The following is a 23,618-nucleotide window of genomic DNA, read 5'->3' on the forward strand; positions in this document are numbered from 1 at the left end:
AACATGCCACAGAACCTTAATAACCACAGTGAGTCAGGGATCATTAACTCGAGTTCCTCAAGGGTCAAGAACTGCTGGTTTTCCACCCTCCCTTAACCTGGGACTCAGGTGTGAAGACAGTCTGGCCAATCAGTGGACTGATTACCTTGGGGAAAAGAAGAACAGGGCTGGATTTAGATTCAAGGGCTAAGGGTTGATGATCCCTGATGTATCAGATGTTTACTTAGTCCTGGGGGTAGAGTGCCATCAACTAGCCTACCAGCACTCCTTTGAACAGCAACTTAGTTTTCCTGGACCTCTCATTCAAGTGCAAACCAACATAACCCTACTTCAGGAGATGGACCTGGGGAAAAAAAGGAAATCTCATGTTGGTGGTGAAAATTCGGTCAAACCGTCTTGGCTTTTGGGTGAAAACCTGGCTACATTTGTATGAAAATTGAAAGTATTGCTCCAGGCCTTATATTGGGCTTAACCTAGCATGTTCGCGTCAAAACATCTCTCGGCCTAGAGTCCCACCCCTCAGGATGTCTACATTCTGGGTTTCACTGCCTGGGATGTTATGCATTTATGCATGGGTATTTACTGGAGCGATTCCGGTGTCTTTGCTCAAGGCTACAAGGAAATCATCCTACAGCCCTCCGGTTCGAGGCTCCCTAACCACAATGCAGCTCTGTCAATATTTGCGGACGCAGCCGAACAGCGTTTCATGGCGGCCCGCGCGCGGTAATGAACCTGTAGACATGGCGCTTTGCATAATTCATGGGCTGTTATCGCGAAGCTGTCCTCTGCTTTCACGCTCATATCGCCGAGGGGATGATAAATTTGTTAAACTGAGGCTGTGTGGGCCAGGCCCTGCTGACCACAGCTTTTCCACAATACTTCCAGGCCCTGGCTGTGCAACAGGTCAACTGTGGGACGCACAGGTCCTCAGAAAGGATACCTGTGGAGCTTCAGCCAGTGTGTGTGTGTGTGTGTCTGTGTGTGTGTGTGTGTGTGCGTGGATCTGTGTGGGTGTCTGCATGTGTTAATGTCTGTGTGTGTGTGTATATATGTGTGTGTGTGTGTATGTCTGTGTATGTATGTGCATGTCTATGTGTATGTATGTGTGTGTGTGTGTGTGTGCGCATTTGTGTGCCTGCGTGGATCTGTGTGGGTGTCTGCATGTGTTAATGTCTGTGTATGTGTGTGTATGTTCATGTCTGTGTGTGTGTGTGTGCAAATGTGCTTGTGCTTGTGTGTGTGTGTGCATGTCTGTGTCTGTGTTTGCATGTGTGCCTGTGTGTGTGCATGCATTCTTTCTGGGTGTGTGCGCTTGTGTTAATGTCTGTGTGTGTATGTATGTGTATATGTGTGTGTGTGCATGTGTGTTTGTGAGACAGACATAGCTGTGTGTGTGCATGTGTGTGTCTGTGTATGTATGTGTGGCGTGTCTATGTGTGTGTGTGTGTGCATGTGTGTGTGAGACAGACATAGCTGTGTGTGCATGTGTGTGTCTGTGTATGTATGTGCATATCTATGTGTGTGTGTGTGTGTGTGGGTGTGTGACAGACATAGCTGTGTGTGTTGATAAATGACACGTCTGTCAGGGAGAATGACATGTCCGCTGCCCCGCAGAAGGAGAATGCGGTGGCGCTTTGCGACACGGGCTAATGGTCCGTCCTGGAGGAATATACCGCCACTCAATCAGGAGCCCAGCCCAAAATGGTATCTCCCACTCCATTGGGTTTTATGTAGCCAGGGACCCTCAGCACACTGCAGCCTGTGATGGTGGGCACTGCTCGCCGGCACAAAGAGCAACTGTTAGGAGCAGAATGGCACTTTGCATTTAAATGGAACATTAAGAGAAAGAGAAGACACGACTCCCCTCCCCTACACACACGCACGCACACGCCCACGAACGGTCGGGAGGTTTATTTGCATCGGGGACAAGGCACAAGTCTTCGAGGCGGAATTGCTTACACGATCACTTTTCCGGCCAACTTTTCACCTGAGCGTTTCGGGAAAAAAAACCACCAGTGGCGCGCGGCCGTTAAATCCGCTAAGCGGGCTAGCCGCGAGGGCGGGGGAGGAGGGGTTATTAATTGGATGTGCGGTCTTGAGGGAGAAACATTTCACACGGCAGCGCGCGTCCTGTCCGGGGGGTGCTTTTCTTACCCAGTCACTGGATAATTTGGATGAGCTCTCACTGTTTAAGGCACTCCAGTTCAGGCACGGCTCACTAACTTAGTCATATTAGGTACACTGTGTGTAATACCATCCCGTCGGAGAGCCCAGGTTATGTAGTGTGTCCGGTGTGGACGGAGTGATTTGGTTCCGCCGTGGGCGATTCCGCTTCCCTCGGCTCTCGATGTCAGGAGCGGCTCCTGTTGCTGGGGAATGTTAAATTGCACGTCAAAAGGTCCTTGTGCCGGGAAAGGGGAACAACGGCGTACTTGTAGAGATGAAGGCTGCATGACCGCACGAGGCAAACAGAAGGGCTTGTGTTGACAGTCTTCTGACGGCTAAACTGACGAGTTTCGCTGGATGAACAGTCGGGAATTTCCCGCTAATCGTTCAGAATTTCAGTCAGGTATGCATCGCGGCGTGGTCTTGATTGACGGATAGAATTGAGTTGTTTATCTCCGTTTCTTGACAGCTGCAAGCACCGGCAGAGACAGTGCTAATTCATTCTTGCGTGACTGGGTAAATCAACTCAAAAAGAAAATTGTCAAATGAAGTTGAAGTGATTTTCTCAAATTAAATGTACTTAATTTGAACCTGAGATAGGCTGTAGCAGTTGCGCTGTGTGTGCGTAAATGGTTTGATGGAACAGGGGAGTTATTTTGTACAAAGTCGAAGGACAAATAAGTTTGAATTCAGAGGACACTCTTCTCATTCTCTTCTTCTTGCCTTTTCATTTTCCAGTTTCAGTGTCATGTATTTTATTGCTGTGACACTTTTTAATATATTGTCAGAGCTTTATCAGTAACAAATAAATCTCCAAAATGTATTTTGAAATAACACACAATGAAAAAGAGTATTTCCATTGACAGCCACGGAATACATTTATGCATGTTTATGCAAAAACAAATAAATTAATGCCACTGGTCCTATTGCACTCCCTCTTCAGGTCTCTCTCACTGTTTCTCTCTCTCTCTTGCTCTCTCTCTCACTCCCTTTCTCTCTTCTATCTCTGCAGTGATACAATCAAATGGTACAGAATTGAACATGATTATTTATTTAATTTGTGAAAAATAATATGATTAGATTAAGATGTTGGGATGAAACAGAGGTGCTATCTGCTTAGAGCATCAGTCATACTGCAGAGCTGAGAGAGAGAGAGAGAGAGAGAGAGAGAGAGAGAGAGAGAGAGAGAGAGAGAGCACAGAGAAGGCTGGCAGAGAGAGGGGGAGAAGGAAAGAAAATAACAATTAGAGACAATGGAAGAATAGACAGCACTTTAAATGCTCTTTAAACACTGTCAACGTCGAGCATAAGTAAGTACTGACAATCAAAACAAAGAAATGAGCATGAAAGAAACCATCAAATGTGCCTTACTGTGAGCGTAAGCCAAGCCATTACAGAGAATAAACTGCTCAATGAATCTTGCATTATTGTGTGTATTGCAATTGTACTGAATTAAAAATCAAACTAACTCCAAATACTTTTTCTTGTCTTGTCTTTGTCTAGACATTTCAATTGCTGAGATAATATTTATGTAGGGGTTAAATGTGTTACGCTTTTTGTCCAAACCATTTTGTAACCCCTGAAACTACTGACTCTGAAGCACTGACTGCACCGATGGCGGCCATTTTGTTGAATTGAGCTTCCCAACTTGGGTGTATTTATGAGCCTTTTGTGCTGAACAGGGTTAAAGGCAGGGAGAAAGGAGCGACACCAGGTAGGAGGAATTTTTTGCCATATTGCAGGTTTTTTCTTTTACTATAGAATGCTGTAACCAGCCATATCCTTCATATCTCAGAGTCATTTAATTGATTTGTGAGTGTGATGTCTGGGCGGAGTCATTTACATATAATGGCATTGATTTATGCGCTGTTTAGTGTGGACATACTTCAGGAGATGGATGGCTGTTTGAATAACTCAAAGTAAGGAGTATACTCTGTCAGGAAGCATTAGTCAAGACGGAGATTCCTGAGCACTATCTGCACCTTCCAAAACACCACCCCCCTTACAGCCAACCCCCCTTCAGAATACTAGTGGGCGAGCTATAAAAGATGTTGGCAGGCTGTCTATCTGAATGTGTGTCCGAGCAACCACACACACACACAGGCACACACACACACAATTGCACATTCATACAGGCACACACATACACATTCACATACACGCACACATATACATACGCAATCATACACACAAAAACATGCACACACACACACACACATATACGGGACACTACTCACTCACTCTCTCTCACGCATACATCCCCACACACGCCTACTCCTACGGCTGTGTTGTATAGATAGCCAAAAGTTCAATTTATCTACTGTGAGTGCGATGTTTGTCTCTTAAGTCATTCGGGTTGACATTTGAAGTCCATCTTCCTGTAACAAAGAGATGTGTTTTCCAGTAATGGTGGAGAAAGTAGAGAGAGACAAGACAAGGTCAGAGCAGAGTGCCCGTGTGTCATCCACCTTAAGCATCAGTCGGTCACCAGGAGATTGTGAGTTTGACATCCACGTATGGCTCTTTCATACCCACATCCTGAGAAAGGTGCTTAATCTTAATTGCTTAAGCAACTACTCTGCCTTATAAATGAATAAAAGGAAATAATTACAGGTATGTGATTGGCTGGAGATCAGGTCTCGTGCCATAGAAATGATAATGTGGACCTTATACCCATTACGCATTCATTCTTAATGCCAGTTTAATTATCTGGGGCATGTAATTTATCTGGGGCTCTCATCACACTACCGAATCTGTGTTCTACATGAAAACAAAGGAGAGAAATAAAGGAGAAATCGAAAATGGAAATGCGATCAATTACATGCTAACCAAAGCCTTTGAATTTCAAGTTGGAGGTGTGCTCCGAAACGTTTTTGATTATAAAAAAAAAAAAATCTGACAATGGAAAACTTTCCTCCAGAAGCGGGAGATATTAATAACCACATATTCCCAGGACTCCCGAGTGGCTCAGTCGGTAATTACTCTTTAGTCACGGGATCGAGGCTCGGCCGTGCTACTGGCTGACTTGACCTGCTTTAAAAATGCCTCCTTCATTCCTTCATTTCTTTATTTCTTTCTCTTTCTCTCTTTCTTTCTTTCTTTCTTTCTGCGAGTCTCACACCACTGACTTTGAGCAAGTAGTCATCAAAATAAGGATAAGTTAATTCTGTTAAGTAATCACAATGGCTATGCACTACAAGAGCTATTCATAAATATATGAGAACATGAACACATACAGTAGCTTGTATAAATAGAAAGACAGTAATAACATAGTAGAAGTCTGATCCTATTCATTTAGTTACTTATTCAATATGATTTTCTTACAGCAAAATGTATCACTTTTTTTGTTAATTTGTTTCTTTTTGTACATTATTTTCGGAATGGAACAGTTATGAAACGCTGTTCATAATTAAAAGTGGGTCAAAACAATGGAGGTAGATAAGCTGGAGTTTTCAGTTTCGCATGGGAACTATGTCACTGTGTTCCTGCTTCTGTTTCCTTATGTTGCATTCAGGGTCCAGGAAGGAATCTTGGGAAGGGATCGAGGATGCCTTTTTACATTTAGATGTTATGTTTTTTAAAGTTTGACCATAGCCTATGACTGGGAGTCTAAAGACACAGTTGCCAGTTGCAATTAGAGATGCCCATAGGCATGCGGGTGTCCTCAGTGAGATACAGATTCCATCAGGGCCAGGCCGTGCTTGGAGCTGGGGACTCACCTTGTGAGGACTTTATATTTTATGTGGTCCATCAGGTATACAGTAACCATAGTCAGGTGTGTAGCCCTGGCTCACAGGCTCATAGTCGGGTGTGTAGCCCTGGCTCACAGACTCATAGTCAGGTGTGTAGCCCTGGCTCACAGGCTCATAGTCAGGTGTGTAGCCCTGGCTCACAGGCTCATAGTCAGGTGTGTAGCCCTGGCTCACAGACTCATAGTCAGGTGTGTAGCCCTGGCTCACAGACTCATAGTCAGGTGTGTAGCCCTGGCTCACAGACTCATAGTCAGGTGTGTAGCCCTGGCTCACAGGCTCATAGTCAGGTGTGTAGCCCTGGCTCACAGACTCATAGTCAGGTGTGTAGCCCTGGCTCACAGGCTCATAGTCAGGTGTGTAGCCCTGGCTCACAGACTCATAGTCAGGTGTGTAGCCTTGGCTCACAGGCTCATAGTCAGGTGTGTAGCCCTGGCTCACAGGCTCATAGTCAGGTGTGTAGCCCTGGTTCATAGGCTCATAGTCAGGTGTGTAGCCTTGGCTCACAGACTCATAGTCAGGTGTGTAGCCCTGGCTCACAGACTCATAGTCAGGTGTGTAGCCCTGGCTCACAGACTCATAGTCAGGTGTGTAGCCTTGGCTCACAGACTCATAGTCAGGTGTGTAGCCCTGGCTCACAGGCTCATAGTCAGGTGTGTAGCCCTGGCTCACAGGCTCATAGTCAGGTGTGTAGCCCTGGCTCACAGACTCATAGTCAGGTGTGTAGCCTTGGCTCACAGACTCATAGTCAGGTGTGTAGCCCTGGCTCACAGGCTCATAGTCAGGTGTGTAGCCCTGGCTCACAGGCTCATAGTCAGGTGTGTAGCCCTGGTTCACAGGCTCATAGTCAGGTGTGTAGCCCTGGTTCATAGGCTCATAGTGGGGTGTGTAGCCCTGGCTCACAGGCTCATAGTCAGGTGTGTAGCCCTGGCTCACAGGCTCATAGTCAGGTGTGTAGCCCTGGCTCACAGGCTCATAGTCAGGTGTGTAGCCCTGGCTCACAGGCTCATAGTCAGGTGTGTAGCCCTGGTTCATAGGCTCATAGTGGGGTGTGTAGCCCTGGCTCACAGGCTCATAGTCAGGTGTGTAGCCCTGGCTCACAGGCTCATAGTCAGGTGTGTAGCCCCGGTTCACAGGCTCATAGTCAGGTGTGTAGCCCCGGTTCACAGGCTCATAGTCAGGTGTGTTAGCCCTGGCTCACAGACTCATAGTCAGGTGTGTAGCCCCGGTTCACAGGCTCATAGTCAGGTGTGTAGCCCTGGCTCACAGGCTCATAATGGGGTGTGTAGCCCTGGCTCACAGGCAAGTGTGTAGCCCCGGACTCACAGACAGGGTGTAGCAGCACTCTTTGAGCAGTGTGGAAGTCACAGAGCCATGAGAGGCATGATTAGCGATGCTGAAGCGGAGAGCACGGAGCTGGAGCGTGGGATGATCTATTCGGCGACCCCCCTCTGCTCCTGGCGCATTCTACTGGCATCCGCATCTTCCCCAAACCACGGACCATCAGTAATGTGCCATTCAGGGCCTGCAGTGCTTTTAATATCCCCCTTTATTACGTTTAATAGGCACGTAGCTCTCCAAATGGGATTTTAATGATGGCTGAGAAAGTCTAAGTATGTTTCCACGTGATATGAAAGGAGGGAGGCAAGCCCAGGAGGGAGAGGAACATTTCAGAGGAGAAGAAGAAGAGAAGAAGAGAGGGTCTTGATGTTCAGGAACTTTGGAAAGATGCTCAGGACTTGCTAAGGTCACTTTGATGCTATCTGTGGAAACTTGTGACCTCATATGGGGTTGTGGTAACTTGCCTCTTGCTATTATTATTAATGGGATTAGGATATGTATATTCTGGGTGGCATACTTGTCCTTTATTTGGTAAAACCTGGCATACTGTAGCATGACACATTTCAGGTTCATTTTAGCTAAGTCACATTACACGGTCATAATAACCTTTGGGTAAAATGGGCCTAGTTTCTTGTGTACACATGAGGTTTTAAAATGTATGGTGCATTAGCTTTTCCACTGCTCGTGAAATGTACTTTGGGAAGCATATTGCTACCTGTGGCGTGTATCTGAGAAGGGCGTTTCTGCCAGTAGCATTTGTCAGCATCCCTGACTTCATTCTGGCTCCACATACAGCTTCCCGTTTTTGAGTCTCCTCCAGCCTGTAGCACCCACCTTCACAGGGGCGGCCATTTTGTACACGCTCCTCAAAAAGAATGGTTGTCTGAGGAGATTGGTCGAAGGAGGGTGACGGGGGAAATGATTGGGTGGAAGTATTGGAGGTGGCGGTGGAGTGGGGGATGTTTTGGGAGGGGGGTTTATCGGTGGTGGTGCAGGCTGGAGGAGTTCAGGAGCCCCTTCGCCCCGGGGCAGGGTGTATGGGTAATTGGCTTCTTCTTTGCTGTCTGCTCCCGATTAGACTTCAGATGTTGGCAGTGTCTAGAGTCCCTCTCACCCTCTCTATCTCCCTCTCTCTCTCTCTCTCTCCTCCTGTCTTTTATTATACTCCGTAACGAAATGGAAAGTTTGTTCAATTTAAGCCGGAACGTCTAGAGGAGAGCGAGTCAGCGTCGGCAAATGAAAGAGCGGGAAAGGAAATGGCCCTGGAGGGGGGGGCGGGGGCTTCAGTCGACGAAAGAAGAAAACGGCGAAAGAAACTAAGAAATGAAAATGCAGAAACGGGAAAGCTGCAGTGTGGCGTTAAACGACTGCTTGGTTTGGGCTGCAGGTGGAACGAGGCAGAAATAGGGAAGATATGAAAGCCACAGAAGGTATCCAAGGTGACAGGAGATAGGTGAACCATCGGAGCACAAAGTATTGGGCTGTTAAAAGAAGCTCAGCAGTTGCAGCCTATCGAGATGTTAACAAGCAACTCCTTGGGGTCACTGCATGAGGAATCAATCATGAAGCAAAAAGGAAATGGCCGTTCCTGACCTCAGCCATGTTTATCTGTGGGAGAAATACTTCTGCCCATGGTGCAAAAAGCAATCTGCACACAACATCTATCACTTTTAGTCTCTGTTCTTGTTCCTTCTTGTCCTGCTAATTTCTGTGAGGTCTTGCAGAACTAAAAGACTTTAAAACAACTTTCTTTTTGAGCTGCCGATGTTTTGTTAATCAGCAAAGGTATAGGTAAAAACGCTTGCCTTGTTGTTATTCTGAGAGGCCTCAGAACGTTACGCTATATAAATTTAAATTAAATGGTAATTCACATTTGATCGCATGTTGGCACTGACGGGGTGATGTGAGGTTATGCTAAATCAAACTTTATTGCTGTTTACCAGCAGCGACTGAACTACCGGCGTTTTAGCCGGCTTGACATAGCTCCAATATTTCTGAAATGAAATGGCAGTAACTCAGCGCTGTTGAGTTCGGAATTGATACGGTTAATGAGATTGGACTTCACAATGAGCCAGCTCCATTATTCACCGACTGGACAGGATGTTTAAAATTAACATTCTGAGCAGCCGAGTAACGATCGAGGGGGGAGATAACATAGACACGCTCGCCAAACATCTAGACGGTTCATGTGAAAGTCAGACCCAGGTATAACACTCTTTTACACTCTTCCATCTGAGAGGGAGGGACTTGAAAAGCGGAGTTGTCTAGACTTCGGGCGGGTGATGAAAAATAGACACCCTGCTTTCTCATTAATACGTCGCTTCACGATGTCGAGATTAATTCATTTTGTCGTATACTCGCCTGAGGGCCATTCTGCTCTGCGTTTTTCCGCGCTGTGCGCACGTCTTCCCGCGCTGTGTCGTACGTCGTCACCTTTGCGCCGTTCGCCGTTTGCTTGTCCTTTCGTTTACCCCCAGCCGATGACAGGGATGGTGTGCCGCGTCTCTATGGGAACCATCTGTACAACCGCTTCTGTCTTGTAATAAGATTTCCACCCTGTCTCATTTCCTCCACCCCTGTTCTAAAACTGTACGCCGCTGCTTCCAGAAGCCGCCGAGATGCCCTCATTTCCCACCGTATTTAGCGCCTGTGTGCCAGTGACTTGTCATCCTGTAATGAGGTGTGACACTGAGGACCTGCTCCTCCAGGTCGTACAGACAGAACTGTCAGCCATTTGCTCCCTTCCTGGGAGGCAGACATCAGTGCACGTAGAGGCATTGAATAAAAAAATAAAACGAACGAAAAACCACATTGTGAACATTGTCTGAAACTGTGACCTTATGGTACATGGTAAGCAATTACATTTTACTGACAAAAAAAAACCCCACGCCCACATAAATCTCCTCTGTAGCCAGGCTAATACAGCTCTCTCAGTGAGATATCGCAGTATCTGTCAAGTCCCTCTCTGCCAAGGAGAACGGCTATCCATGAAGAATGTACAGGCAACCCAATAGACAGCCCCAGAATTCATGCTGGTCCATAACAGTTGCAACCTAGAGCCAGGTCCCATTTTTCTATGTTTCTGTTTGGGTATCTCAGCCAGTCAGAGGGCTGGAGTGTCAGTCCTGGGATCGTACCAACTTCCTCATGCCAGTTGGCATTGTGGTACAAAAGGTGCAGAGTGAAAAATGTAGGGCAACCATTGGTGAACGGTTAAAAAATGGATCTAAACACAGTTTACACAGACCCCCAAATACACATGCCCATGTTTCACATTTTGAAAAACATTTTTAGTGGACCGGAATTCAAGCTCCATTTTGGCTTCCTGTTACCACTGTTAGATGCCTTGTTCAAGCCTGTGAGTTATGTATGAGCCTGGACCCAAGTATAATTGTTTATGTAAACCAAATCCTAAAAATGAGAGGCAAGAACCTGCTTTGCTGCTTTCTAGGGTGTCTGTGTTGTTCTGTCTGAAAGAATGGACCGTGTGGTCTGTGGCAGTGTGAAAAACGTTGACTCGTCTCCAGGAACGGTCTGCCCTGGCTTGTTGGTGGCTGTTGGGACAGTAGGTTGAAGGTCTGACTTTTTTTTTCAGATCTATCCTATACCAAGTTCTGGCCTTAATTACATTAATTAATTAGCCCTAACATTTAAGCCATCTGACATTTTAGCGACAGTACATTTCTTGATGAATGACAGCCGAAGACTGCTCGTGTCCCCTGTTTTACTGTGATCTAATCTTTGAGTGAACCAGTGGTGGTGCATGCAGCCAATTAGTTCATTTAGACAGGGTAATTGGTGGAAACAAAAACCTGCATACACACCGGCCCTCCAGGACCGGAATTGCCCACCCCTGCTCTAACACAATGAGCACGAGGCAAGGCAAAGGGCAGCAACGTCCCATTTTCACTCACTTGTGATTGGCTGGGGTAGGGTGAATGGGCGTGGGTCCAGCTGACGGGGCGTGGTATTGTTTTTGGTTGTTTTCTCAAGCCAAGACCTTGGAGTGACAGAAATATGAATAAAAAGCCTTGGAACATTAAATTATGTGATGTGTGTTATAAAATACAAGACGTTTTAATATACAAGACGTTTAATGTACATAATATAAAGAAACAACTGTTCATGTAGTTGAGTCTGTTCTGAAAGAAATGTGCAATGGCTTGATCATAAAGATGAAGGCAGACTAAAGTTATCAGTTAAAAACTAAGGGGGGGGGGGGGTCAGCCAAAATATCCATAGGTTTCTGAGGGTTAAGTAAGGCTATATGAACTTATTACCGCAGCATAATTACCGACGACTACTTCACGCTCAGTTATATAACCAGCAGTCGCAATTGAAAAGGGCTCATTTTTAACAGGAGTGTTTGTTGGAATATAGCTCTGATATACATTGTCATAATGTGAAATATTGGCCTGCCTGTCTTACGGGGGCTTAGCTGGGGCCCCTCGGGACAGCGGGTGTTACTGGCAGCCCCGCTTCCAATCTGTGCCTTCCCATTGTCCTGGAAACCGTCTTTCGGCTCCATGGCGACAGCAGGCAGACAAAGGCCATGCCCCCCACAAAGCCAGGCTGGGCTGGGCTGTCGCGGCGGCCATTGTTCCCCGTCGTCTTTCTCCTGCGGTGCGGATAAGGCCAGCAGGTCGCTCCCCTCAGGTCCGGACCCCGGGGAGACGACGCTAGCCCACGCCAGACCGCCACCCCAAGCGCGAGGCAGAGACACACCAGCGCCCTCCACCCTGGTGCGCTGACCCAATCAGCCGGAACCGTCAACCTGGGATTCCCTGCCACCGGCCAATCGAATCGCACTCAGGCAGGCACCGGTTTACACATGCAGATTTATCTGTGCCAAACATATGAGGAATGAAATAAAAGACATGGATTTCGCAAGCTGACGTGCTTAATCATTTCAGCCAGATATTAGAGTTTAAAAAAAAAAAAACTACAGGGAATGCATAAATTTATAAGGAAAAGAACATTGTAAATTTATGCATTTGCTATATACTTTTTTGGCAGCAAACAAACAAAAAAAACGAATATAATGTGTTCATATGCTGGATGTGACTCACTGAAATATTTTCATGATTTTATATTGAAAGGCATTGAGGAGTGACAGACAGCAGCTTCTTGAAAGAATGAAGAAGGTTAAGAATGAAAACTCACATGGTCTTTCTCTCGATCTTTTCTTCAGTTTATTCTGATGTCTTGCCTGTGCTGCCCCTTATTGAAAAACAGGGGAATATTTATTTCCTTATACAGTATATTATGTTCTCTGAGAGTCTGAGTGGATAGATAGATCAATGTTCATTAGTCACCATCAGGCAAATTGATGGCATCTCATATTCCTGTTTGGGTTTTCTTATGTAAATGGTAAATGGTTGGCATTTCTATAGTGCCTTTATCCGCACTGTACAATTGATGCTTCTCATTCACCTGTTCATACACACCAACAGCAATTGGCTGCCATGCAAGGCACCAACCAGCTCATCAGGAGCATTTGGGGGTTAAAATTCCTTTGTACCTTCTCTAGTTTGTGTTTGACTCATGTGTGATGTAAAATAAATGATGTTTAAAAATGGAATAGGGTAGTTGACATGATAGTTCCTGAAACCTTTTGCAGACAGGCTGAGAATTTGCAAGCGGAAAATGCCTCAGCTAAAGAAAGGATATTTGAGGTTTAGTGATGCATTTCAGTCGAAAATTATTGAGCGCTGAAAGGAGCAGCTTGTGTTGGGGCTGTTTTTGGATAAGTATCTTTTCATGCTGATTTATTGCTTTTTGATATGAATTCCCACGGGTATTTACTCGGAGCTGTACAATTAAACACCAACGGTGGTGGGTGAGGGATTACTGATGTATTTAAATTTTTTGCAGTGCGGTACTTACATTTTTTAATAGTAAACAAGGGCTTGCTGAAGATGCCAAATAAACCAGGCAAATCATTGATTTCCTGCAACAGCCTTGTTTACTGTGACAGCCAATCAGAGCACTTCGCAGGCAGTTTGAACTACCCAGTGTCTTTGCTGCATTCAGAGCTGAGCGGGTGAAGTGGGGGTTGGGTCGTGGTGGTGGGGGAGAGCATCAGACGGGGTCAGGCAGGATCTTTAGCGTTTTTGTCTCCTCCGTCCCTCTGAAAGAGAGAGAGAAAAGTAAACTAACGCAAACTGAAACCCCAACCCGTTCACATCCCTCCAGACAGTTAAAATGAGGTAACTGTTGGGGTGAGGTGAGGGCAGGCGTATGGTGCCAGGCCGGGGGTGGTCAATGTGGGCCAGTTTCCCTTCCTCAGCGCTTTTTGGGGCTGGTTCTGTCAGAAATGCAGCGGTAATGGGTTCTGAGCTGACCAGCATTGTCACGGAGGGCTGGTTGGAACGTCACTCTCTGACCTGTGTGTGCGGAATGAGTCACCTCGCATCTTCAACCTATCTCATCTGCTCTGCTTGTTCTGCACTGCAAACAGATGACCTCATCCGTGCTTTTATCTCTATCTGACAAACAATAATGCCCCCCCCCCCCCCCCCCACACCACCAAAGTGCAGTCAAGACACAGCTTTGAGCAGAATAAATGTCAGAGGCAGACACTGTATCCAGGGGCTAAACGGTCGAAGATGTCCGAGGTGCCCTTATGTTTTCGGGCTTTAGCTCTCTCCTCTCCCTCGCGTTCACCGCGGTCCCTCACAGTCCGCCGAAGCGGTCGCCCTCCGCTTCTGTCACGTCCTCCGCTCGGCTGCGCTCCCATCGAGCTCAAAGGCAGGGATATCGACAGCCGCAAACAGGGGGAGGAGACGAACAAGGACGAATCTCCAAGCGGCGTGGTCCCGGAGCGGGGGTCAGGATAGCTAGTGCCGCCTCGTCTTCTGACCCAACGACCTGTTTATCTGCCAGCTCGCTTTAAAGGATTCTGTCGTTAACGGGAAGTGAAATGCGTTCGCCTATTAATTATCTGTGTTCAGTCAGGAGGCGTGCGTGCTCGCACCTCTCATCGCCCCCCCCCCCCCCCCCCGCACACCCCCCTCCCGCACCCCCGCGACAGGAACAGCAAACAGCAGGAACTCACACCTCCGTGGAAACAAAGCCTGGAGACGACATCGACGATAAACGCGAGAAACATTCTGCGTCTCGTCGCTCCGAGTTCTCTCCCGCATTTCTCTTCAATCAGATCAATGGTCTAATTTCATTTCTCTGCGTTTTATGGGAGGCAGAGTTCCAGGCGGGCTTCGAGCTGCTCATATATGCAATATATTGTTGTCGATGGCGCTCTGGGGCACCATAAATAAGAAATACTTTTTTTCCGCTTTTTTATCCGGGGCTATAGGATTGGGCTCATTTTGATTGGTTTATAGTCTCAAGGATAGTGAGCCATTAAAAGTGGTTAAGGGGAGGTTTTTTTAAAATGCTTGGCAGTTAAACTCTGAGCTGGCTTGTCTCTCTGAGCTTCCCGAACGTGTCACCTCCGCTAGTGAGCTGGCCAGAGGTCACCTAGAAGCCAGTCCAAGAGAAAATAAAGGGCTGTTTGCCATGGACGTTTTTTGCCCTCTAGTTTCTTTTTTTGACACCCACGTCCCCCCCTCCCCAATAGTAGTTTGTTGGTCTCTTTTAGTTACACTAAAGGGTGACATTGGCTCAGGCGGTAAGACCGGTCGTCTGGCAGTCGGAGGGTTGCCGGTTCGATCCCGCCGTGGGTGTGTCAAAGTGTCCCTGAGCAAGACACCTAACCCCTGGTTGGTACCTTGCATGGCAGCCAATCGCTGTTGGTGTGTGACTGTGTGTCGGAATGGGTGAATGAGAAGCATTCTCACAGCGCTTTGGATATAAATGGCACTATATAAATGCCAACCATCTCGCCATTTTATACACCATAGTGTAGGTTACACTTAATTGGATACAGTCAACAACACAGCCCACATCTTTTGTCTCAGCAGTGTTACACATTAAAACAATCTTAATTGTGCACAATCTTTACCGTCATTTGCAAAATAAATGTTCTGTGAGGCATCGTTCAGCATAAAACAGCTGATAACTCTTTTATAAAAGAGCCGACCCTATAATCCCCAATGGAATTCTAGTTACAAAATCTCTTCATCCGTATTTTGTGTTGCGGTTCTGTTATCGGCGAATAGTTCTTATAAAGTGAGAAGCAGTCTTGTGAGGACACTTTTTTTTTTTTCAGGGCTCTTTGTACGCTTCGAGCACGGGCTTCTACAGAACAAGCCTGGTCTGTATTGTGTCACTGAGAGAATAAGTGTCAAGATGCGCTTTGCACTTGCGCCTTCCATCATTTAAAACTCTCCCCCTGTTGTGTGAGAGGCCGGTGGGGTTATTGCCTTTCAAGAGCACTCTGCCAAACAAGGATTTGGTGAATATCTCACCTGTCTGCTTCTCTAGTGGCAGGCTGGCCTGTGTCTCACGCATCGCTTTCTTGTGCGTCTGGCCAGACGTTTATTTCGGCCCTAGACACGGATGCAGGAAATTCTCGCCCCATCGAACGGAAACCGTAATGAATTAATCCAGCGAAGGTAGCTAAAACTGACTGTATTCTAAACATTTATACAGGTATAGGATAGATACAGATACAATATGTTCTTAGAGAATCTTGAGAATTTCCATTTCTTTGCGATAGGGGTTTAAGATACGAATGACATATTGAATTCAATACATTAATTACTGTTATTCACTGAACAGTCACAAACTTGTCTTGCCTTATCTGTGCTGCTTTGTGTAATGGCAGGAGAGGGTGTTTACACTTACGAAAAGAATAAAGGGACTGTTGTACTGGCTGGATCTGACTTTGTGTGATGAAAGCAGGAGTGGCCCTTGCTGTTTGTTTTTAATGAATTTTCAGAGGGGCGCTTTTGTGATGACTCATGTCCTTGCTCGCCTTTGCCGTTTCATTTGCCGTCAAACGCTTGACCAGTGTACCAAAAATTGGAGTGCGACAAAGTTAATTACCGTGCCGTGAAAAAGCATTCGCCCCCTTCCTGATTTCCTTTAGTACTGCATATTTGTCACACTGAATGGATCTTTAGTCAAAATATTATATTAGACAAGGGGGAACTGAGTAAACACAAAACACATTGTTTAAATTATTATTTCATTTATTTAATGAAATAACACCTATATCATCCACGTGAAAAGGTAATTGCCCCATTAGTTGCTCAGTCAACCAATTAGCCAAATTTAATTGATAATTACATTCAGCTGATTGAACAGGGCTGGCTGGCTGATTGCAGCCAGCCCTGTTGAATCTAACCGTCACTCATATTGGACCTCGCCATCAGAGTGAAGTAGTCACCGCAAAGTTTCTACAAGCACACTATGTCACAATTAAAGGACATTTCAGAAGAGATGAGAAAAAGTTGTTGGTGTGTAAAGGGTTGCAAAGCCATTTCTAAGGCTCTGAGACTCCACCGAACCACAGTAAGAGCCATTCTCTCCCAATGGAGATAACTTGGAAAAGTGGTGAAGGGACCTTTGACTCATCCAGGAAGTCACAACAGATCCCAGAAGAACATCCAAAGAACTATAGGCCTGTTAACCTTTAACTTTTAATACTTGGATTATCCCCAAGCCTTTTTGGATAATGTCCTATGGACAGAAAAGTGGAACTTGGGTCCATTATGTCTGCCATAAAGCATACAGCATTTCATAGTGATGATAGTGTGATGGTGTGGGGATGCTTTGCTGCTTCACTACCTGGACAACCTATAATTATTGAAGGAAACTAAATTCTGTTATATATCAGAGATTTCTTAAGGAGAATGGCCGGTCATCTGTCCGTGAGCTGAAGCTTAATTGGGTCAAGCTGCGAGACAAAGAGCCAAACACAAAAGCACACATCTCAATGGGTGAAAACAAAATGATTGTTTTGGAGTGGCCTAGTCAGTGTCCTCACTTAACCCAATATAGATGCGGTGGTTGTGGCAGGACCTGAATAGAGCAGTTCATGCATGAAAACGTACCAGTTGGTCTGATTTAAAGCTGTTGTGTAAAGACGAGGGCTAAAATTCCTCCACAGTGATATGACTGATGATGGAATTATAGGCAGCATTTGCTTGCATTTCTTGCTGCAGTTTCTGTATGGGTAATATGGGTGTTTGATAATTTTTTTCATTAAATAAATGAAAACAATAATAAAAGTATTTTTGCATTTTACTAGTAAACAGGCGGCACGGATGGTGCAGATGGTCCTGGGTTCGAATCCGGGGCCGGGGCCGGGGCCTCTCTGTGCGGAGTGTGCATGTTCTCCTCGTGTCTGCGTGGGTTTCCTCCGGGCACTCCGGTTTCCTCCCACAGTCCAAAGACATGCAGGTTAGGCTGATTGGAGAGTCTATAGAGTCTATTGCCCATAGGTATGAGTGTGTGTGTGAATGGTGTATGTGCCCTGCAATGGCCTGGTGACCTGTCCAGGGTGTATTCCTGCCTTTTGCCCAATGTATGCTGGGATAGGCTCCAGCCCCCCTGAGACCCTGTTCAGGATAAGCGGGTTAGGATAATGAATTAATTAATGAACTAGTAAACAGTTTCCATTTGTCTAATGTTACATTTTGTCTAAAGATTTGAAACCAAATATGCGTGTGTGACAAATATGCAGCAATAGAGGAAATGAGGAAGGGGGCAAATACTTGTTCACAGCACAGCAGCGAGCTGTGAGTCACACATTCAGGAGGCTTTCTTTTGGAGAGTCCCCCCTCTCAGTACAGCCCACCAGCCGGGAGTAATGAACCGAAGCAGCCGTTACCTTTAAACATCACATGACTGCTGCACACCACAGAGAGCCCAAAGGCTGCCTATCCTCCGGCCTTTTAACCAACTTCTCCAAAGTTCCTCTTTGGTTTGGTTTTCACACACAATGATCATCCCTGCTGAAAAAAGTCTGCTCAAGCTCGGTTTTGAAACAGCTGGTTGCTGGTTGACCGGTTCAGACCATCTCCTAGCTCTACATGGATTGACCAGCTCAAGCTATGTTTTGAAATGGAAAGGCTACCAGAACTAGCTGGTTGACCAGCTCATACCCAGCTCGACCATGTTATGACCAGTTTAAAAGTGCAATAGGAACGATTTTTGTGTTAAAACATTGTTACAAGACTATTGTAAATCCCTTCCTGTCATTGAAAAAGGCTCACCCTCTGACTGTGTTTATAGTTCTCAAATTCGGGTTTTAAAATATACAGCTGATGGCCCGACACTGTGCCAAAACAAAGTTACTAAAATCCAAGCTTATTGGTTGAAAATTGGTTCTAATTGCAACAACTAATGGCGTTTCAACGTTAGTGCGTTCATAGAGAAGGGGGAGGGATAAACAGTGTTGTGGTTTGAAGGTGTTTGTTGCTGCTATTCCTCTCTTGACCGTTAGAAGTCCGAAATTACCTATTGTACCTTTAACCAACTCAGTTCTCAAGCTGGTCAAGCTGGCAGAGCTGCATTTTACAGCAGGGATAGCACGTTTCTGCTCTTTCTGTCTTCCATAAATTAACTTGCGTAAGCATTTCGATTTTAGGGGCGGTGAGGTTTTTTTTTTGTTGTTCTTTGTAATCAGCTGCATGGTTTACATGTATTTGATACGGCCATGTATCTGCATCTCATCTTTCTCCTCTCGTTGTGCTACAAAGTAAAAGGAGAGCGAAGAGGTGAGATATGAATTCCCAGGATGCCACGAGAAAGCTTTGTTCAGCAGAACAATTTAGAATCTGCAAATGAGTATTGTATTGAAGACTAACCAACACAAGCTGCATAAATCCACTAAAAAGACCATCAGGCAGATGAAGAAGCCCTTATAAAATGTGAAATAAAGGCACATATCGATCCACCTGAATCGTTTTTTTCTTCTTTTTTTAAAAAGGCAATATTTTGCCTTTAGAAGTTCAAGATGAAGGAAACATGATCGATGCTGAGAAGATGGTGGAAAATTTAAGATTAAAGTGGCTTTGTCCCTGATCTCTCACTCTCCCTTTCTCACTTTCTCTTTCTGTTTATCTGTCCATCCATCTATCCATCTATCTATCTACCTCTAGCCCTCTCACACTGTTCCTGTCTCCTTCTCCCAGAACTGATTTATTAATAAGACGTTTTATTTTTTTTCTCCCAAAAGTCATAAAACGCTTCCTGCCCCCTACATTTTTCTTCCTTCCTCTAATATTATTTTGTTCAAAAGTGAAAAAGTAATTTTCTCTTCTTTCCTCTTTTTCTCTCTCTCCAACCTCAGATAAAGACCTGTGACTGAAGGTATAATCTTGTGGGACTCCGACATGAATTAATGCTTCCAGGGTCAGTCTTAATCTCATAATGAACGTTTGTGCGTCCTTGGCAAGGGTCAGGTGGGACCGGATGGGGCTTTATCAGCTCTTGTTGATTTATTGGGAGAATATATGAGAGTAGGGCCATTTAAACTACGGTTCCTCTTGTGAGTGTGTGTGCGTGCTTTGATGAACAGTCTGTGAGCGCAGTGCAAATGGGTGCTGAATAAAGATAGAAGCAGTTGAAAGTCAAGAAGTACAAATCCTATCAAGGGATTCCCATTAAGAACGTCTAAATTGATACGGTAATCGAATCTGATCTGAAACCTCTCAAACGTTGGCTGGCGGGTACGGAGATTAGCGGGTCTGTGAGAGTGAGAACCCGTCGATGTGAACGAACACAATACTGTAATTAAAAATAAAGGCGAGCGACGTCGCCGCCTCGGCTAAACTGATACAGCGCCGGGATATCGAGCTGCCGAAAGAGCACGGATATTCAGTGACGGTGTGGGAAGCCATTCTACGGCAGTGCACTGTCTGCCAGGGAGCAGAGTCACCGTGATGTGGTGTCCTGATGTCCCTCCAGAGATCTTTATGAATGAGTAATGCCCGTTTATCTGATCTCCTGACATCCCCTGTGCGTGAAACATCCGTCAGATATAAGTAATTACGACAACTGCAATGTTTGGACAGCATTGTCAGTCATTGTGAGGCCCAGATATTGATGTAACTGAAATCTAAATGTTGTACACTAGACACTCTCTGTGTAACAGTAAAAGTTCTAAATACGGTATGGTGCGAAAATAATAGCGTCTAAGGAACTGGGAAATGTTATTCCAAACTGATATAAGTGATATTTGGCAAACATATTGAGTGCCTGAAAATATAGCATTTTTGTAACACTGGGTCTCTCAGGGTTAAGCACTGCACAGGCAGATGCATAACCACCCTGGGACAGGCTTGTTAGACTTCTCCAGGAAAATGGAATACATTATTGGCCTTAATATCCAGAAAGGTCTATGTTTATGTTTTTCGCATTTAAACTTTGCATATTGTTTTGCTTTCATTGAGGGAGGGGGGTTGGAAGTCTAAATGCAGTGCTACAAGCACAGTGCTTTAATTACATAAAAGTAGGACACGGTAATTGTTATTCCACACTACTGTAAGCCTTCTAAGGATAATTATCTGAGAACAATGAAATGAACTCATTATTCTTCTGCAAAAGCTTCTGTAACCCCAACCCCCACACCCCCCACCCCTCACCCCTCTCCTAAGGAAAAACAATATCCAAAATATATTCAAAACAAAGCATTTATTTTAGCCTTGGAGTCTTATTGTATGTGTTTATTGTTTTGGCAATCGATCACTGTTGAATATGTATGAGAACTGATATAATTATCCCGTGTGTGTTGCACTATTTTATTGCTGCTGACCTTGATTAGATTTCAGCAGACATTTTCTAAATAGTTCAGGCCTTTGCTATCCAGTGTAATTCAGCAATTGCCATTTGTCTCCACTAGAGGGCTTAACATCTGCAGGGATTTGTATCTAAAACATTTCATACAAGGTATGTGTGGGGATGGGGGACTAAAGTGCCAAATGTGCTCCTCTAATTTGATACCCTAATATTATCATAGTTTTTGCATTATTACTATTGTTGCTGTTATTCATTTTCATTTTGGTAAAATGTGTTCAATGTACAATAACTGGGTGTCATAAAGCAGTTTTTCTATGTTCTTTGTTTAACACCCTCAAATCCTGTTGTGAAATACTTATTAATGAATGGCTTGAATACAGTTTACTGTTCACACTCAGAAGTGGAGTAGTCAAATACTTATTCATGAGTGAATACTTATTAACGAATGAATACTTAATAATGAATGGGTTGAATAAATTTTGTCCTTACTGTCCACACTCTGAAGTGCCTAGGCTTCCCCTCTTATCATAAACTGGAGTTAAAAGAGAAAAAAACAACAATGTAATGTAAAGGTTACTATATGCATTTTGCTGTACATGCAAATCTATGTAGCAATACTTTGCCCAGTATTGTACTTTCTGTAATTCAGTGGACACATGAAGAATTGTTTCTCTTGACAAATCTCCCTGTTGAACCCAATGGAGAAAATAATCTGCATATCTGATAGCAGCGCTGTGGTTTGGGACTCATTTGATACCTTGGACCCTTGATGACTTAAAACCATTTAGTCAACAAATGTGTTCCGTACTGTATCAGCATAATTTACAGCTGAATCTAGGCTCACCCCCCAATTCCATGAAGAGTTTTAGTATCACTTGTAGGACAACCTGAGTATTTAAAAAAAAAAAGTTTTTTACCTAAGTCCCATGCTCATTATTGTGCTTATCGTGCTGTAGTGCATAACTGAGGTAACATATTTTTAGCTGATAAAATGAAAGACTTCTAATTAGGTTGCTGAACACAGGTGTTTAAGTTCTTTCATAATTTCTCCCTTCAGCGTATTAACACAATGCAGGTTTGGCACATCACATCATTTTCTTCATATTTAAATACTTCTTTATCTACAAAATAGTTCATTTTCATGGCCAGGTGTCCACCAATTAGGAGCCTACTGATTCACCTCGGTCTTTAATTTGATCAGTGAACTTGTTTTACCTCTCTTTAAGTAATTGTTTTCAATGTAGCACAATGTGAATAAGGGACTTTTATTCATCATGGCATACAGTATATGTTATGCCGGGTGGAACAGAGGAACCAAAAGCAGACCGGGGTGAAGAAAAAATGGCGGATTTAATTGCAACAGCAGGGGCAGACAGAGCGGAGTCAAAAAACAGGCCAGGGTCAAAAACCAGGGGGTCAGTCCAACAAGGCAGAGGTACAGATATCCACAACACGCAAAGAAGAGTCCAGGGAAGCAGGCAGGGAAAAACCGGAAATCCAATAAACAGGGGCAAGGACTCAGGAACAAGGGCAAGGACTCAGGAACAAGGGGGCTAGAACTAGGGGAAGGAATAAAGGGCTCGGGAACAAAAACAGGACAAGACGAACTAGCAGCGTGCAACTGAAAAGGACAGGTATAAATACACAGGGGAATGAGACAAACTTGGCGGGGCATGGGAGTGAGGGCGGTCTAACAAATAAACATCAGGTGAGACACATGAAAGGGTAATAGGACAATAACGAGGGGGAAATGAAAATGCGGACTGGATTCACAAAGACACACATGTAATACAAACGGCTCCGGACTAGAGAGTAGACAATTGCAGAGAATCAGGAGATGCAGAGATACAGAGAGACAGGTGCGAATACTTGGCTGAAACTAAGCAAGTAATCAGTGATAGAATAGGGAGGCTGAGTTACAGAACAGAATTGAAACTGGAGATGCGTTAGTAAGTTAGTTAAGTGATTTAAATTACAAATACCCAAAACTAGTGAATGTTAGTTTGTTAGTTTGACAAACATATTAGTGTGTTAGTATAATTAGTACTGTACAAATTCTATGTTAGTTGGGATTAGTATATTAGTGCTATGTACAAACATGAAATGAAGAGAAAGCAGGAAGTAAGGAAGATTGAACCCCGGAACTACCGTAAACACCCGAATAGTGGGGCACGCAGACAAGGGAGTGACTGGGCTAGTAAACATTCAGACTCAGACATCACAGGGGAAGGCGAGTGCAAAGACTAATGTATATAAACAGAACACCAGACATGAATATGAAAAATTATAAATTACAAGAATAATGATAATAAACAATGATAAGCTAACAGAGGACAGAACACAGGAACATAACAGTATATAGCTATTTCAGACATAATCTGGTTTAAGAGGGTAAATATTCCCTCTAAACATGATGAGTACCTAATTTAGAGAAGTTAACTGCTTGTTAAAATTCTGGTATTGAGATTGTGATTGGTATGAAAACCAGCATACATAGCAACACCCCTGAACCGAGTTTGAGAACCACTGCAACAAATATTATTGCAAGCTGGTTTAAGAATTTTGTCTTGTAATCGTAATATTGCTACAGTACTTTCATTTTTGATGGGATATAGCCATGGTGCCCTTAAGGGTACTAAACCAAAAATTCTTCAGTAAATATCCAGACGTATAAATACATAAAGTTTGAAAAGTATGCAAATTGCCTCCAAA

General features: G+C 44.6%; 1 protein-coding gene across 1 annotated transcript in view; it reads left to right on the forward strand.

Annotated features, from left to right (window-relative positions):
• The window catches only part of LOC133136781 (receptor-type tyrosine-protein phosphatase U-like), a 154,611-nt gene that overhangs the window by 50,910 nt on the left and 80,083 nt on the right, over positions 1-23,618 (forward strand). The window lies entirely within an intron of this gene.

The sequence above is a fragment of the Conger conger genome, chromosome 9 (assembly GCF_963514075.1).
Source record: "Conger conger chromosome 9, fConCon1.1, whole genome shotgun sequence".
Taxonomy (NCBI): Eukaryota; Metazoa; Chordata; class Actinopteri; order Anguilliformes; family Congridae; genus Conger; species Conger conger.